The following is a 19714-nucleotide window of genomic DNA, read 5'->3' on the forward strand; positions in this document are numbered from 1 at the left end:
TTGATCTAAATATAACTGTAAATCTAGTTTATTAGATTTAATTATATTTTCTTTCTTTTCTAAAGGCCTTAAATTTTTCCAGTTCCATATTAGCTTCTTATTATAATCATCACTCATGTCAAATTTAGAAATCGGCAACACATGATCAATATGAAAGTATTCACCATAATTATCTATATTCATTTTATCATCGAATTGATATATTATCCATGATATGAAAAATTCATCTGAACAACCCAATAAATTAGATAGTGTTTCTGAATGCGTTTCTTTGTTGAATAATTGTGTTAATCTAGATCTTAAACATTGTTTTAATCTAAAATTAAGATCTGTTTGATATCTTTCTCTCATATATTCTGTCATATAATCATTATAAGCTTCTCTATTATCATCTCGATATTGTTTGGTATATAGTTTAGTACAAGTTTTACAGCAATATTGAAAACCATCTTTGCTAATCTTACGCTTATTAAATTCTGTTATAGCTAATTTATCTATTTCACATTTAGAACACTTCTTGTAGTATATGTTTATGACACCAGTGTTATTTGTAATATTGATAGTTTGTAGTTGTTCTGATTCCATTTATTATACATATTTTTTTTACTAAATTGATTTTAGAAGTTCAATGATTTATATCATGTATTATTTCAATCACACTTTACTTACACTTTTAATGTTTAAAATCTAACTCATACAAATATGAATATTGAAATAATGTTGTAGATATATACTTTTATATTGAATAATTTGTCAATTTAAATGTTATTCATTTATATTTTATTCATGTATATGAATGTTTTAAGAGTAATAGGGGTAATACGCATTCAGGCTAAAGGTTGAAGGGGCGAGTGAGTAAAAAATGAAAATAACAATAATTTCCAGTTGAATTAGGAGTGTGCGCGACTAATTCAACTGGAAATTATTGTTATTTTCATTTTTTACAAGCTCGACCCTTCGACCTTTGGCCTGAAAGCCTATTACCCCTATTACTGGGGTGAACTGTAGCTTAGATCATCCAGTACTGGATGATCTAAGCTACAGTTCACCCCCAAACTTATGATACGAGCCCCTGTGACTACAATAGGCCATACAATACAATACAGTACACACTAGGCCTATCATGCCTATTGACATGTAAATTGTTTTGGCAATAGACTGATATCCAATGTCTATTTCTACTTGATTTAAGAGGATATCTATTTTCGTCTGACGAAAAGGTCTTAATTTTCTCATGTTGAATTGAGAAAATTTAGCCATTTTTAAAACGAAGTGGATATTTAACTGGCGTAGGCCTACGGCTAAGTGTTAACTTCTACTATTTTACATTACATCATTACTTTTATAGTACGCTGTGGCTTCTCGTACGGACCCGTACGGATTACTCTGGAAGCTATTCGTACGGAACTAGGATCTGTACGCTAATAACTGTCGCTGATTGGCCGATTAACGCCGCGCATGCGTACAGAGGTGCACGACTTAGAAAATTCAAGAAAAGTGTGGAGAATAGTTAGAAAAAATAGCGGATCGAGCGAGACTCGAACCCGGGCTAGTAAATTACTAGCGCAGCATCATTCCACTAGACCACCGATCTCGCTGACAGTCGGTCGAATGTTTTAACTACATATTGCCTCACCTTACCCTAACCCTATACCTTCCCGTACACATAATTCCAGAGTTATCCGACGGTTGCGTACGAATAGCCTACGGAATTATTCGTACGGGTCCGTACGAGTAGCCACTTCGTTTATAGTATCAACTAATCAAAGTAAGAATAAAATCATTTTATTGGGTTTAGGGTTCGGGTTCTAAAGGACCCAGGTCCAGGACCCAGTTCCACATTACTGTGTTAAGATTTGAACATGGAGTTAAAACATCGGAAATTAACTGACTTTAACTCAGAGTTAACTCTAACTCACAACTTTGGAACTGGGCCCAGAGGGTTAGGATTAGAGTTAGGGTTAGGGTCCGTTTACCCCTAGGAATAGGATTAGGGTAAGGTGAGAAACCATAGATAGTTAGGCCCCTAAAACATTTGATTGGTTTTCAGCGAGCTCGGTGGTCTAGTGGTATGACGCAGCGCGGGTCCTTCTTATTACCGAGATGACGTTATTTACCGAGATGAAGATGAACCGAGATGACATGAAATATAACATATTTGTTTATTCCTTATCGATTTTAACACTTGAAATCATGTTATATCAGTAATAAATACCTTCTAGAGTCATCATATTCTACTTATTTTTCAGGATATTTTTGATAAAAAAAATTTTGACTTCAAATACGTCATCTCGGTTAGCAATAAAATTTCATTGAATTTGATTGATTGACGATCTCATCTCGGTAAAGTTAAAAGTTATTTTTCTACAAAATATCCTGAAAAATAGGTAGAATGTGACTCTAGAAGGTATTTATTACTGATATGATATGATTTCAAGTGTAAAAATCGATATATCGCGTCACGTCGACATGAATATGTCGATATATCGTGACGTTTTCACGACAAATTTCGCTTTTTCGCCCATTTTCCACGGGTAAAACCGTCATTTGAAGACATGTCTAAATGTAAGATGAGGACACCAGTAATATGACGACTGAGTTTCAAGTCGTCGTGAATATGTCGACTTGTCGCGAGGAAAGTGGTCGAAAAAGCGAAATTTGTCGTGAAAACGTCACGATATGACGACATATTCATGTCGACTTGACGCGATATATCGCGATATGTCGACATAAATATGGCGACTTGACGAGTTGGAACGCGACAACTCGAGGCCCCTTATCGCTTCCGTAGATATCAACTCCTTTTCAAAATAGAGGTGATCGACCATCAAATACAGCCACTACGGTAGCCATCTTGAATTTGTCAGCACAATGTCGATATGTCGACATATCCCGTCAAGCCGACATAAATGTCGACATATCGTGACATTTTTACGACAAATTTCGCTTTTTCGCCCATCTTCCACGGGACAAGCCGTCATTTGAAGACACGTCGAAATGTAAGATGAGGACGCCAGTAATATGATGACTGAGTTTCAAGTCGTCATGAATATGTCGACTTGTCGCGAGGAAAATGGTCGAGAAAACGAAATATGTCGTCAAAACATCACGATATGTCGACATATTCAGATCGACTTGATGCGATATATCCTGATATATTGATATAAGTATGACAATTTGACGAGTTGGAAAGCACGACAACTGGAGGTTATCGCTTCCGTACAATAGCCTGGTTGGTATATTTGATTGATATCTATGAAACTTGATATGAGAGTAAAGACAATAATTCTGACAAACTCGATGAACAGTTAAATAAACTCAGCTGTTATGGAGTATGCAGTTTCAATTTCTTGCCCCTTTACTGTTCCCTTACCTCGAGGAGACGTGCCTAGTTCCAGATTTATTTTTCCTTGCTGGGGAACATCAGGGAATACTGACTTTTCTTTAAATCAGGGATTTTTCTATTTCCTTATCTGTAAGAACCCTGATAGATACACCATTCCACTATTTTGTTTTAGCCTGTTTAAATTTTAAGAGTTTTAAGATATGTATAAATACACATATATCATTAGCAGTGGCCAGTTTTAGGCTTGGACTTAAGGTAGTTAGTTTGCATAGTATCTAAACTCTAGACTCAAAATGTAAGGATTCTATGAAACATATGATTCTAAGTAATAGTGTAGAGAGTTGAAGGAAAACTATTCTTTTTAAACTTCACGGAATAAACTTATTTTATAGCTCAAAGTTGTGTATTCAAATACTATATTCTCTGACTGAAAAATGAATGTGTATTTTGTATTTTTGAGTACACTACGCCCTAGTAGGGTTTTAGACGCTTAGGAGAGAGAGTTGAAACAACTCTACCTTAAACACCTAGCTATGACCAGATAGATTTATAATCATCGAGCATGAGAAGAGCTTCGTTTTCTGACATATGCAAGAGAAATGTCTTTTTTTTTAAGCATGTAATTGTTTTAAACCCACTCGGTGCTTAGGTTAGTGGGGTACCAGTGTTAGTGTTCATTTTCTTTTTATAAGCAGAAAAAGATCTTTTACAATTAGCAGTAGCAAACTTGTTTCTAAGCTACGGGACCTGAACGTTTTTAACTTGCGTGTATGCAGATTTGGTAGTGAAATATATACAGAAAAAGTAGCGACTGATTAATAGTTGGACATGTAGTGTTACAGAAATGGTGTATATGTGCAATGGTGTTATTTGGTGTTATCCAATTTTCATGTATACCGTACGTGTCTGAATGAACTTCTTATACGTTTGAAATTGTTGTTTATTTTTTTTCCAGTCTGGTCCGTCAAGGTTCCTGACCATGTCTTGACATTTCACATTACAGTTTTTTGCCTGAAGCCCGTAGCCAGCTCTGTCTTTGGCCTCCATTTGCATGAAAGTGGAACTTTTATGAAGTGCAAACGCTTCCTCAGGCCTCAGGCGAAAAATTGATACCTTGTCTATAGAAAGCTTGTGAGAGCTGACTTTAGTTTCTCGGTAGGTTCTTAAAAGAGGATTACTAGAAGAGCCATTTATATAAGCTAACCATTCTTTAGAATGAGAGGGAGAGGGAGAGGGAGAAAGGGAGAAAGGGAGATTTGATTAATAAACAAAGAGCCTTGGTTTTCCCACAGACAGTTAAAAATTGAAGTGACAGAGAGGCAGCAATAGACTTACCCCAGCTGGGAGGTTGATTTGATATGAAGGTTCATTAAGTTCGCTGTAACGAGGTTCCACTGTAGTTCCAGTAACGTGAAATTGTTGGAATGATTCTGATGAGAAGTGGAAATTGGACTAGTTCACCTCTAACTGCGACATTTGACGATTGTTTTTTTTTTTACTCTGCAAACCTCAACATCAACCTTCTATCTGGGATTGATTCACAAACATTATGCAAATTGGTTGAGCTGACGCCATCCAAATAGCTGACACTCAAACTTCAGCACAATATAACATGATAGGTGCAATAAGATTAAAAGTTTGTAGGCGATAGTGATATTGTTTCTAACATTGATGGACGTTAAAATTTAAACATAGCCTTTTTTGCATGATCTAGAAGCCGTTAAAAAGCATTATTAAATTTACGAGGCAGAAAATAATATACCCAAGTAGCAATAGTTACGGACAATTTCAATCACCAAACCATCATAGTAAAAAGTGTGATTATTAAGGAGATTTCCTCTTTTATTAAAAATTACAATCTTAGTTTTATTCTAGTTCACTGTAAAGCCCCAGTTTCTACAGTAGGTGTCAAGATTGCCTAGAGCCTTCTGAAGACGCTGACTTAGAGATAAGGACGAGTTATTAAAAGCCAAAGGTTGCATGTAGAATTAGGTTAAAGAGGAGAGGATGAGGATCGCAACTGGACCTTTGGGATGCGATGTGCTAAAAACAACTGGAAGTTATTCCTATTGTTTTCAACTTCTATTCATCTATGCCCTCAGTTCTGCCTTGTGTTTTCCTTCTCCATAGCAGGGGTAGTCTAGAGTACATAAGATCGATCTACGAGCAAGATCATTTTAATTGCTCGTAGATCGATCTTATGTATTCTGATAAGATGAACGTCTCGTTAAATTTTTTTTAGTAAGCAGGCGCGGATCCAATGGGGCTTCAGCCGACCCGGACTCTATTTTTGATCGGGCTTACTTTCTCGCATGTGGGAAGCATATTGGAATGTTACTAAAAATGGCTGTGAGCATCATTTAACCTTGGATGATTACTCCACGATTTAACACAGTACATTGTAACAGTGTACTTTATAGTAGTGACAAATTCCCTCTTAATTAAGTACCGGTAATACCTGCAACCTAGACCCGGTTCCACAGTTGTGAGTTAGAGTTAACTCTGAGTTAAAATTAGTTCATTTTCAATGTGTTAACTCAGGGTCAAATCTTAACTCCGAACTGTGGAACTGCAGCCTGGTTTTTATGATACTGCCACCAAACGTATATCATCTGAAAGCCACACGTCCTTTTCTGTTGAAAACCGTTTTAACTTATGTTCTATCTTGATTAGTTTACAAGATATCGGCTGATAAACCTTAGCCTGTAACGGCTGTCATTATGCCTCTGATACAAAAATGTATGTGAGTTGAAAAGTTTATAAACAGTTTGCAATTTTCAGAATCATTTTAAGTGTGGTATCCATCGAAAACCGAAAACTTCGGGAACATTAATCAATATTAAATGAGTAATTAATTAATGAATAATTTTCTCTATTCCAACATTTATCATGATTGGGACCATCAGTTATACTTTGTTCTTTTTGAATGTCCTTGAATGTCCTTGATTTCTTTTTTTAAATTCATTTTTAATGTTCACCCGGATGTTATGATATGGGGTATAGCTTTACGACCAGTCAGTACAAACCTCAAACCTCCATTCAGACTAATTTTCATCGTCATCTCAAAAGGCAAGGTCAAATCTTCATTAAGGTGGTGGGACCTGGTTTAGAAATTCAACTTTTCCAGTCGGTAAAAAGCTGCCCGTCGTGTAACAAAGGACAGTTTTTAGCTCGGTATACTATTTGATAATCGTCCTTGAATCCTCAAAATTGTTGTCTCAGAATTTCTAATAATTCATAGCATTGAAAAATTTATCGATTATCTTTATAACATTTTATTGAATTACTAATTAAAGTATTTGTTTTATATTTGACATGTGAACACATATTACAATTTCATCTCATAAAGTTACGATCTTGAATCGTTTCGATCACTGCAATAACTGCTCGGAAAAGTTGCAGTGCATCATCGGGTGACGTAGGAAGAGGAAGTTGATTATTCTGTGCTCGACAAGCACGGCGAATGAAGTCTAAGAATTCAGTGCTACACCCTCTTTCAGGATATTCGTCAACGTATTCTCCAAATACTTCATCTAGGTCATCAACACGACACGATGAAGGGAAAGAGTGATCGACGGCCCCAAATAACTCACACGATTCGTATGCAATATTGGGAATGAAACCCCCTTCCCCATTTCGTTGCTGCCTTATTCGGTGCGAATTCCACATGGTCCTGTACGTGTCTAGGTGTCGTTGAATTACAGGCAGAAATCGGAGACATTGTACATGTATGGCATCGGCGTCATGAAATATGCCCGTGTCCCTCATGTCCAGGAAGATATTTCGCCAGAAGTCAGTGAAGTTTAATCTAAGTCGTGACCAGAAACTTTCAATTCGTTGGTTAGCAGTCGATCTACCATACATAAAGCTATTCATCCCACGCATAAGGTCGCCATGAGAGAATCTTAGTACAATTTGCATGTCCCTCAAAATAGCATTTTCTGTCCCTCGGTCATATCTTAGCAGTCTCGGTACTCGCCCTATTTCTTTCAAGAAATCCAGGTAAAATTGCGCTATGTATCGGGGGTTATTGTTAGACGGTCCACATTTGAGCCAAAGAAGCTTTCGAGAATAACCATCTATTGCAGCGTGGATGGCAATACCGAAAGGTTTTAGCTTATCGTAGCCATCGATCTGAATGAGAAAATTTGGACCTTGACTGATATATTGTCTCCTCCGGGAGCGACGGTGTCGACGGAGAGAAACACCTTCGGGATCAATTGCTTCAAGGAATTGTCGGACGGTATCTTGGGAGACTCAGACACCTTGCACCACATTGAGGAGCCTCCAAATGCTCCTGTAACCGTAATTTTCATAACCAGATTGATGTAGTTCCAAAATAAGTCTGATTAACTGAATCTGATCTCTGCCCGCCGAATCCTCAATCCTAGTCTCCTCTTAATGCGTTTTATTGTCTGTTCACTAATGAGTATACCGTGATTGGTTACCAAAGAGGCTCGAATTTCTGTCACGGTGTACATTCTTTCAAAATAATGACGGACTAAGACATCTATATCCATCTCCTGAAATGATAATTACATGAGATAAAACGTGAGAACAAAACGTGTCAATAAAAACGTAAGGCCTGCTTGTAAACATTCAGGTGCAACGTGGACGCCCTGTAATTTTTTTTTTATATTTCGGAAGGGGAGGGGTGAATTTTCTTAAAAGGGCCATATAGACTAATTTTGTAACATATCTATGTACTGAAATGGCACAATGAGCCTTCGCCTGTGCACCATAGTGCTTGCTGATACGTCCATTTAGTTGGACTGAAAGATTCCAGCGTGCATATCAGTGTGTACTTACTGGGACACACAAACGATTCCTTGGACCTGTGTATGTCAGCGGCTCTGGTAACGGTGGTAGGCCTGCATCGGTTGCATGTACAAATTAGGACACTTTTCGCGACGTCAAAACAAGTCGACGTATCTGCATCAACTTGTCGGTGTATCCTCGCTAGTCGACAAAATCTTGTCGAGTTATCGAGAAGGCTATCGCGATCTGACGACATGATTTCAGTGACACGGCTTCACAGTCGACATTGGAAAGATGATTTGTCGAATAAACTTCGTGACATGACGACATTTTTTGTCGACAAGTCGCAATAAGGTCACGACAAGTCGCCATAAATTTGACGACGCGCCGATATAGAAGACGAAGACACCAGAAATAAGACGACTGAGTATCAAGTCGTCATAAATATATCGACTTGTCGCGAGGAAAATGGTCGAGAAAACGGAATATGTCGTCAAAACGTCACGGTATATCGACATATTCATATCGACTTGACGCGATATATCGCGATATATCGACATAAATATGACGACTTGTCGAGTTGGAACGCGACATCTCGAGGCCCCTTATCGCTTCCGTACTTTCATTAAGTAGGATCACTTGAATGATCGCTTTAATATCACTTTTTAAAAAAAGAATCTGCCAAAATGACCTTACTATTCGACACTATATCAGATTAATCGACTTCAAAATAGGCGAAAGCATAAGTCTTTATTACGTTATTAATTGGCCTAATTATTCAAAAGCTAATAAAGTGGGCGACAAAACCAAAAAAATGAATTGTCGCGGGCGATAAGACCAAAATAATCAATTGTCGCTGTCGATAAAACCAAAATATTGAATTGTCGCGGGCGACAAAACCAAACTAATGAATTGTCGCGGGCGATAGAACCAAAATAATGAATTGTCGCTGGCGATAAAACCAAAATATTGAATTGTCGCGGGAAAACCAAAAAAATGAATTGTCGCGGGCGATAAAACCAAGATATTGAATTGTCGCGTGCGATAAAACCAAAATAATGAATTGTCGCGGGCGATAAAATCAAAATAATGAATTGTCGCGGGCGATAAAACCAAAATATTGATTTGTCGTGGGTGACAAAACCAAATTAATGAATTGTCGCGGGCGATAAAACCAAAATAATGAATTGTCGCGGCCGATAAAACCAAAATAATGAATTGTGGGGGCTGACAAAACCAAAATTATTGTTTTGTCGCGTTATTTTAGTTTTGTCGTTTTGTCATAATGTCGCCCTCATTTGCATATTCGTGTTTTTTTACGCATGGCCCTTATCAGCGACCATACTAAAGCCTTAAGGTCGCGTAAGTTTTTTTTTCTTTCTTAGTTTAATTTAGTTCAGTTCAGTTCAGTTCAGTTCAGTTCAGTTCAGTTCAGTTCAGTTCAGTTCAGTTCAGTTCAGTTCAGTTCAGTTCAGTTCAGTTCAGTTCAGTTCAGTTCAGTTCAGTTCAGTTCAGTTCAGTTCAGTTCAGTTCAGTTCAGTTCAGTTCAGTTCAGTTCAGTTCAGTTCAGTTCAGTTCAGTTCAGTTCAGTTCAGTTCAGTTCAGTTCAGTTCAGTTCAGTTCAGTTCAGTTCAGTTCAGTTCAGTTCAGTTCAGTTCAGTTCAGTTCAGTTCAGTTCAGTTCAGTTCAGTTCAGTTCAGTTCAGTTCAGTTCAGTTCAGTTCAGTTCAGTTCAGTTCAGTTCAGTTCAGTTCAGTTCAGTTCAGTTTATTGCTCCATATAAAATGAATATAATGAACACAGATAGTACATATGAGGAGTGAAAGTACAATTACAGTGACAAGATGGTAGCATACAAAATACGTACACGAACCCGTCCAGCTTTACATGTAACACATTAATATTGATAAGTGGTTTCACCGGTTGGTCTAATATAGACTTATAACCCGTATACATACTTCGTCACACTGAATATTGTTTGCAAAGCTTATAAGCTTGGTCTGTTTAAGAAGTAGCCAGGAAGATAACGTTGTCTAATTTGGTTATATAAGTCGCATTGGAAAATAAAATGATACTCGTCGCCCAGTTTGTTTCTATTACATTAGATGCAAATTCGATCTTCCCGGTTATTTTGTCATTAATTGTATTAACCTGACCTTGATTATTATTTCAAAGGGGGAAACAACCTAGTCATACCATTTGGAGTTGACCGCTTGAGTTTGAGTATACACTTGCAAAAAAGGTGATGGACTCTTTCAATACATTGTACATCCTCGAAAACCCAAACCTCAGCCCAAAAAGTTAGAATTGGTGCAAACATAGAGTAAAATAACTTAGGAGCTACATCCAGATCCAGTAACGGTTCTTTCACCTTTTAAGTACAAAAATAGACTTTCCTCGGCATGTTCACAAATACTTTCCTTACACTTACTAAACGACCCAGTGTAGTTAAATATTATCCCTAGGTATCGAAAATCTTAACACTTTCTATTTCATTTCCGTCTCTACTCTTTAGAGGCATCTTTAACATTGATACGATTACTATTACTATTAGTAAATCGATAGCGTCGTTTCGCTCTTCTAAAGTTTCTCTGATTCAGTTTTACAATTGCATTATAGAATACCGAGTCTTTGCTTTGTGTACTTCTTGACCCTTTTTGTTGATTTTAAACCTACCCATTGACGCTTCAGCTGCTTAGACCAAGTGTTCACATAACCGCTCATTCGCAACGTTACAGTCAATTTTATTCAGTGATATATCTGATATTATATCATCTAAGATTTCTGAGGAAAAGATTCTCAAATTGCCGGGTTCAAGGGATTCCACTTTAACTTCTCTTTATTCCTTTAATTGTTGATACGAGGGGAAACATTACACTCGATACGGTCCAATGTATTTAGAATACACTTAATTGGGCAGTGCACATCCGAAAACATGTGATTAAACTCTTTGACTTCGAACTCGGCACACTTTAGGATGTGGGGCGAGACAATGAAGTAATCTCCTTTAAGACATGTATGAGCACCGACACCTCTATCCCTACCAATTCTGCCATTTGCAATACGTTACCCGTGAGTTTTGCAGAAATCAGACAGGCGATAACCCCAATAATGAACGTGTTATCTTTGTTGAGACGCTCAAGCAGAGTATCTGCTTTCAAATTAGAAATATCTACATTGGATTCGTCAAAGAAGTCCTCAGCTTCAAACCTTTCAACGTAGAAAGCGAAGACTTGCATTTCTCTGGTGTGCGTTTTTAGATCTCAACGAATACAAATATGAGTTATTTAAAAATTGGGTTATATCGGTACTTAATTCATCAGAAAAAAATAAAAAAAATAAGGGCCACTGAATTTACTAGACTCGGGCGGGATAAGGGACCGCTCAGGTAAAAACTCTTAGTTAGAACCACTTAAATGTGTTGATATCTTGATCCACTGTATTATATCACTAGTTTTCTTAACAGGATGTAAATATATAACTTCCAGTTTTAAATGCTATGAGTATTCCACCTGATTTTCTGGTACCCATATTTGAGTAATTAAAACAACAACTTGAAAATCAAGTAATACAAGAAAATTTGGAAACCCATATTTCATCTAGAGCAGTCAATTTAGTTTCCGTAAATATAAGTATATCAGCATATTTACACTCAGACATAAATTCTTTACAGATGATTTTAGATTAGAGACCACAATACATTTAAACACAACATTTCTAGCCGTTTGGATTTCTATCTAGCTCTGCGTGTTCATATTGTTCCATCAGGGCTTTCGTTAAGAACAGCGTTTGCTAATCTAATCGAAACGCTCACATTTGTCTTAACGTCGTCGGTTTTTGGCCCGGTCGGATTGGGCTTATAAGCATGTAGCGGTTCTTCCGGCGATATGATCACAGTTGTAACTCGCGCGGTAAGGAATCGATCGGTTTTGAATATCCGGGGTTAGATTTCTCGAATGCAATTGATAAACCGGTCACAATCCTCTCTTTAATCGTTATCTACAAAATACTTGAGTAAGGCCCTGGCGAGAGAACGTGTCCGTGCACAAATCCGAATGAATAAATTGAAATACCGGAAATATCATTACTTAAGTAAATTATGTCGGCGCCTGGCAACAAGAGAGCCTTTTTAGCATAATCGATAACTGCCTGGTTTCGTTCCAGGAAATCAACTCCGAGAATGAAGTCCGAGGTGACTCCATCCACCACGTACATAGAATGTGACACGTCCAAATTTCCTAATACAAAATCTACGGAAATAACACCTTTTAAATAAAACTTAGTACCATCTACCCCACGGGCGGACTGAAATTGTCCCTCCTGCAAAGGGCCATTCGATATCTGAGGATGATTGATTAAGTAATTGTTTGACAGTACAGAAATTTCGGCACCCGTATCAATCAAAATGTTTAACGGTGTCCCTGAATGACTACCAGTCACTCGGTTGGCGGCAGTTGCCATGATTGACGGGGGAATAAGCCTCCGTTCCAATAGTGTTGTTCTGACTGGAAAGGGACCCTATGTCGTTGGTTGGCGTGTTACCTAAAGTCGTCGTAACAGGTGGAAGTTGTTCCTGACAGTGAACAGTTGGTTGACAATCGGAGTTCGAATCTCCTATCCCAACATTTTCGTTGATTGGCATATTCGGTTTAGACGTGAGGACAACTTGACCTCTGTCCTGTTCATGGGACATTTCAAACGAGTGACACAAATTCTCCGACATTGACTCCTGACTAGATATCTTTGACAAAATAGTTTCCATATTACTCTGATCATTAAGACATTCCGATCGTGAATTATTACTACTACTTGAACCTGATGACACAAGATCACATTGTATTAGTGATTCGGAGGTTGCTGGGTACCTATACTGATCAAAAGCGCCTTCGTGACAATCTAAATGAGACTTCTTATCTCTAAAAAGGTCATCTTCTGCCGAATCCGTCGGACCATTAACCCCTCTAGGGTGTGACCTATCAACACTAATATTGTCACCCGAGCACGCCATATCTGCACGTACCTCCTGCAATTCAACTGGATCGCTAAACGTGACCATCCTGTGTCTTTTTACAGGCTCTCTAGTAACCGACAACTGGGAATTATTCCTCCAGCTGTCCTCAAAATTGGATCCCCGATCCATATAAAAATTTCCATTTAACGACAACTGGGTATTGTCCCTCCAGCTGTCCCCAAAGTTACGATCTTGAATGTCATAAACGTCATCGGCACCCCATGAAGGAGTGTGATAATCAATAAACTTATCTAAATGTAAAGGGTCAGTGTCATCTAAGTAATCTGCATTACAGTTCCCCTCAGGTTCAAAATAAAGAGAAAATGAGTCAGCTAGCATGTCGCCCTGATCAAATGACATGTCAAATATATCATCCCTATCGTCCTCAAAATAATCATCATCAAAAATATAATTATCAATTACCGGACTGTCATTATCATAACTATGATAACCCGAATATGTGTCATCCCACCAATAATCACTCCTTATTAACGAGTCCGGCGAGGGCTCAGTTGACCATTCATTGCGCGACCCCACCCTTATCGGTCCATAGGATGAGGTCTCCGGTCGTTTCCCTGACCAAATGTTCGACTAATCCGGTGGGAATCACGCCCAAGATTCTGTGACCAAAACTGACCCCTACCAGAATTTTGAGGACGGCGATTATCACGATGAAATGCGTCCCGGTTTGGCGAGACCCGTGACCTTTGTTGGTCGTAACGCCAAGACGGACAATTCCTGGCGTAATGACCAGGGGCGTGGCATTGATAGCACACCACCTGTCCATCTTGCGACCTTTGTGATTGACGGTTCTCACTATAGTAGGTACCTCTATCATTTTGCTGAGTACGGGTAGATTTTTGAGTGTCCATGATCTGGCGAAACATGTCCCGTAGCTCAGTCATGACATCTCCTGTCGCCTTAATTGGTTCGGTCCCCATTTGCGATACCTTGGGAGACGACAGAGCCTTTCGTTGTTCAATATGTTCAGCCATTCTGGCTGCTTCCCATGCATCCCTAAACGTCGTAGGATGCTGTGACAACAAATAGACAGAAATATCAGGGCGGGAGTTATTAATTAATAACATCTTCTTCTGGTGGTCAGAAAATTTCAGACTTGAGGCCACACGATTAATCTCCTCTGCAAACCTATCGACCGATTGCGTTTCCCCCTGTCGCATTGTCGTCAAGGCTGACTCCTTGACCAAGGCCCACGAGGTGGGGCTGAATTGCGTACAAAACGCACGGACAATATTTTCCCAGGGAGTGACAACTTTGCCACCGGCCGCATCGGTTCCCTGATCAATGCGAAGGTCATTGAATAGAACGAGGGCTGGGCCAGCCAAAAACCAATACAACTGTTTCTTTTTAGCGTCATCGTTCCAACCCCTTAGATCGGCCAAACGGTCAAATCCTTTGAACCAATCAGAGACGCACTGGTCATCTCGTCCCGTAAATTTAGGGAGCAAAGAGAAATTCATGAACGCCGTGGCTGTGCCCACCTCTTCGCGAAGGCCAGAGAGGGCCTGCAGAACAGTGTCGTTGCTTACAGCGGATCGTTCCCGTGAGCCACCCGCACCGTACGTCGTCTCCCCTCCAGTCGACATTGTATATCTTTATACGAATACTAATCTAAAATAACATTTTAAAATTTTCCAACCCAAAAAACAGATGTAGGTTCGATTCCCCATCCTGGCTGGACGGTTTTGGCAATTCACGAGGTGGAGGGTTCGAACCCCTCAATGGCTGTAGTGCAGCCCCATCGGTGTCGACCTGCATGGCGAGTGGGTTAGAATCCCACAGAGGTCCCCGACACTCCTCCGGTATTACACATGAGCGTGCAGTGGTGGGTTCGAATCCCACGACGGCTCTCGATGTTCCTCCGGAATCTCAAATGGTCGTGCACTTCGCGGGTTCGAATCCCGCAATGTCTCAACAGGGACGACCGGGGTTGGCAGTGGGTTCGAACCCCACAATGGTTCCCGAAACTCCACCGGAATTTCAAATGGTTTCGTTTGAGGTGGGTTCACCTCCCACAATAGCTTTCCGAATGTTGGGCTGGTTGTAGCGCGGCGCTTCTTAGAAAATGCGTTCTTCGCACCACAATGTGAGCATATAAAAATGTGTACCATTTGAACAACAATTAATTAATAATGCAAAAGTTTCCGGCACAACTGAACTAAACAGTATGGGTTTCGGCACCAGCGATACACCGGTCACAATCCTCTCTTTAATCGTTATCTATAAAATACTTGAGTAAGGCCCTGGCGAGAGAACGTGTCCGTGCACAAATCCGAATGAATAAATTGAAATACCGGATGATAATCTTGAAGATAATATATTTTATTTACCTTGAACAAAGAATGATTTTCCTAATCCCTATTGTATATGAATCCCTATCGTTCCGAAGCTTCCCCTGTCCTGCTGTCGACACTCGTCTTACTAAGGTACCGATTCTTTTTTCTCTCTCGATAGCGGCCCCCTTTTGTAGAAAGAACCGGCATGCTCAGAATTCCGATTCTCCCACGCAGGGTCTTCCGCTTTTTGGCAAGGAGCAGCTACCCAACTGTCATGACCGTTTTTAGTTACGGAAAATTTAGCCCTACTGATTTGCTGATCTAAAGGTTTTTTAGAAACTGATTTGCTGATATAAACTTTTTCTTCCAACCCTCCTGTCATGACGCGTTGTGATTTACTCACTCCTTGCTAGTCGTTGTTGAGAGAGCAGCTATTGTCTGTGAATTACCAACGAGCGCATACAGACAACAGAAACTTCAGACAGCTAGTTTTAACATTTAACACAAATTAATTTTTCTAAAACATTAGCGATTATTAACAATTTGTTCTTAAACAACATCTAGATTACTCAAATTAAATATCTTTTCAAAACTTTGTTTTCTTTTCTAATTACAGTACAAATTCATTGTTTCTTTTTTAATTATTATAATTAACTACGATTCGGAATACATTGTGATTGATTATCAATTCTTAAAATATTTGAAATACTTATACTAATTATTTTATCTACAATTTAACTAATTCTATTTTAATACAGGATAAGCAAAGCAACCACATCTTCCTAAACTCCTTGTTTTTCCTTTTACGGAAAGTATCCGGGAATATCATCAAGTATCAGCGTGATCCCTTCACGAGCCTCATTATAAATACACTCCATTGTTCCGACCCAACCAAATATGGTTCCAACTATTTAAAAGTTTTATATAAAGATTTTCTGAATGTTTGCCAGATCTCACAGCAGAAGAACCGAGAAAGAATTGTTGTTTATAGACTGGTTTATGGTTTGCGTTGGTAGATGAAAGCATCAAACAAGAACTTTCGTAATTCTTACTACTAGTACGTTCTTGTCTGACGGCTTTAACGTAACCCCCACGCATACGGAAACAACATTAAGAACATTTCTAAATACTACGAAAATCTAGCTGTGGATCACAATTCTTATTGCCCGACTGCAGTCAACGCTAGTAGTATCGGACCATACGTATCTGTATTCGGCTGTGTTGCATCTGGCCGGCGCGGTGGTTGTTTTCGGTTGAGCGGTTGGCGATTTACGTTTCTCTAGATATAGAATTTTCCCTCCGATCGATTTGAACACAGTGCCCTCGTGGATTAACTTAACGTATGTGACATAGCACTTTGACTGCGGATTACTGCTCTTAATTTCGTTAAGCTTCTCGAAAAGCATTTTGCGCTGATAGCGGATTTCTCGTGGAAAGTCTCTGAACTCAAATTCTACTGTCCACGCTGTTTTCCCTCGCTAAGTAACAGAATTACTAGGGATTGACCAGGCGATCCCTCAAGACTATCATAAACGTATCTAATAGGCTATAGATTAACAGCCAATGCATCGTACAAGCGGGGCCAAATCTTCATAACCAAATGCATAGAGAAAAAAGGACCGCCCGGCCAACCCCAAGCCAACATGACAAGCCATGTAAACGGGCAGCTAAGAGACCCGCGACTAGAGAGCTGACAGGAACCCCAAATACTTAATATATCAAACTACATAATTGGTTGCATAATACAAGACAGGATGCAAAAGAAATCATTTCATCCAATCACCTTTCCCATCTACCTTAAAATTCTGTAACACAATAAACAAACTGTTCGACGTCTCTTAAATAACTTCACTGGCTATCCTAAAACTCTTGTTTACATGACGGTGGTTCTGAACTCAATGAAATTAACCGTTCCAATAATGATCTTTTAGAATAATACATCGCAAGATGAAACCCACTATTAAAATCAAAAGCAGACAGCACTACCTAAGTTAGATCAGCTAAAATAAGACTTAGCCACACTCGCTACGCACCTGGAATAATACTATAAAAAGATATAATATACTTTCTGCATATAGACGAAAGGATTATGCCGGCTGAAAACAACGAGGGTGAAAGGTTGGGGACTCGCCAGAGGGTTCGAACATGGCCAAAAACATACAAACATACACCAACGCTCTCATAGAAAGTTTAGCAACAGTATTTTCCTAAAACTATTACTGTTACATTATATCTCCATATGACGTAGATGATCAGCACTTCACGATCTGTCAGTAACACACAAACTCTTCTTCCGTTACGAATATTTAGCTTTATTTCGATCAGCAAGCAAATATAATTTTCGGCTAGCGGGCTTATCCCTGTCACGAAAATGTCGATGCGTAAAAGGGCTCAATGAGCCCTTTAACGCATCGACATTTTCGTTTTTCCGATAGAGGGAATATTTGATACGAAAACGTCTTTTCTCGCGCTGAACGACGTTTTCGCGTCGGAAAGTGCTTTTCCTGGCGATTTGAGCGCTTTTACCCATCGACATTGTCGTTTTTCCGATAGGGGGAATATTTGATACGAAAACGTCTTTTCTCGCGCTGAACGACGTTTTCGCGTCGGAAAGTGCTTTTCCTGGCGATTTGAGCGCTTTTACCCATCGACATTGTCGTTTTTCCGATAGGGGGAATATTTGATACGAAAACGTCTTTTCTCGCGCTGAACGACGTTTACGGGTCGAAAAGTGCTTTTCCTGACGATTTGAGCGCTTTTACCCATCGACATTGTCGTTTTTCCGATAGTGGGAATATTTGATACGAAAACTTCTTTTCTTGCGCTGAACGACGTTTTCGCGTCGAAAAGTGCTTTTCCTGACGATTTGAGCGCATTTACGTATCGACATTGTCGTTTTTCCGATAGGGGGAATATTTGATACGAAAACGTCTTTTCTCGCGCTGAACGACGTTTTCGCGTCGGAAAGTGCTTTTCCTGGCGATTTGAGCGCTTTTACGCATCGACATTGTCGTTTTTCCGATAGGGGGAATATTTGATAGGAAAACGTCCTTCTCTCGCGCTGAACGACGTTTACGGGTTGAAAAGTGCTTTTCCTGACGATTTGAGCGCTTTTACCCATCGACATTGTCGTTTTTCCGATAGGGGGAATATTTGATACGAAAACGTCTTTTCTCGCGCTGAACGACGTTTACGGGTCGAAAAGTGCTTTTCCTGACGATTTGAGCGCTTTTACGCATCGACATTGTCGTTTTTCCGATAGGGGGAATATTTGATACGAAAACGTCTTTTCTCGCGCTGAACGACGTTTTCGCATCGAAAAGTGCTTTTCCTGACGATTTGAGCGCTTTTACGCATCGACATTGTCGTTTTTCCGATAGGGGGAATATTTGAAACGAAAACGTCTTTTCTCGCGCTCAACGACGTTTTCGCGTCGAAAAGTGCTTTTCCTGACGATTTGAGCCCTTTTACGCATCGACATTGTCGTTTTTCCGATAGGGGGAATATTTGATACGAAAACGTCTTTTCTCGCGCTCAACGACGTTTTCGCGTCGAAAAGTGCTTTTCCTGACGATTTGAGCCCTTTTACGCATCGACATTTTCGTTTTTCCGATAGAGGGAATATTTGATACGAAAACGACTTTTCTCGCGCTGAACGACGTTTTCGCGTCGAAAAGTGCTTTTCCTGACGATTTGAGCGCTTTTACGCATCGTCGTTTTTCCGATAGGTTGAATATTTGATACGAAAAACGTCTTTACTCGCGCAGAACGACGTTTTCGCGTCGAAAAGTGCTTTTCCTGACGATTTGAGCGCTTTTGCGCATCGACATTTTCGTTTTTCCGATAGAGGGAATATTTGATACGGAAACGACTTTTCTCGCGCTGAACGACGTTTTCGCGTCGAAAAGTGCTTTTCCTGACGATTTTAGCGCTTTTACGCATCGTCGTTTTCCGATAGTATAATATCCACACTGATGGGTGGTTTCTCGTTCCGCGTTTATGTATTGATTGGGGATAAAAAACGAAACCCGGAACAAGTAGCCACATACGCTGGGTTTTTTTTTAAATATCTTAACCCATCCTGTATTTCATTGGCCCATTCCCTCCACTGTACAAGGCACACCTGTCACACTCGACTCCCCATCTTCCGCAAACTAAGAAGTGACCGCGTCACTAGTGTCACATGATCAGTGTGGATAGTATAATATCCACACTGATCGGTGGTTTCTCGTTCCGCGGTTATGTAGTGATTGGGGATAAAAAACGACCCAACCCCTTACTGATAACCACAACAAATACTAAA

The sequence above is a fragment of the Tubulanus polymorphus genome, chromosome 1, assembly GCF_964204645.1.
Source record: "Tubulanus polymorphus chromosome 1, tnTubPoly1.2, whole genome shotgun sequence".
Lineage (NCBI taxonomy): Eukaryota > Metazoa > Nemertea > Palaeonemertea > Tubulaniformes > Tubulanidae > Tubulanus > Tubulanus polymorphus.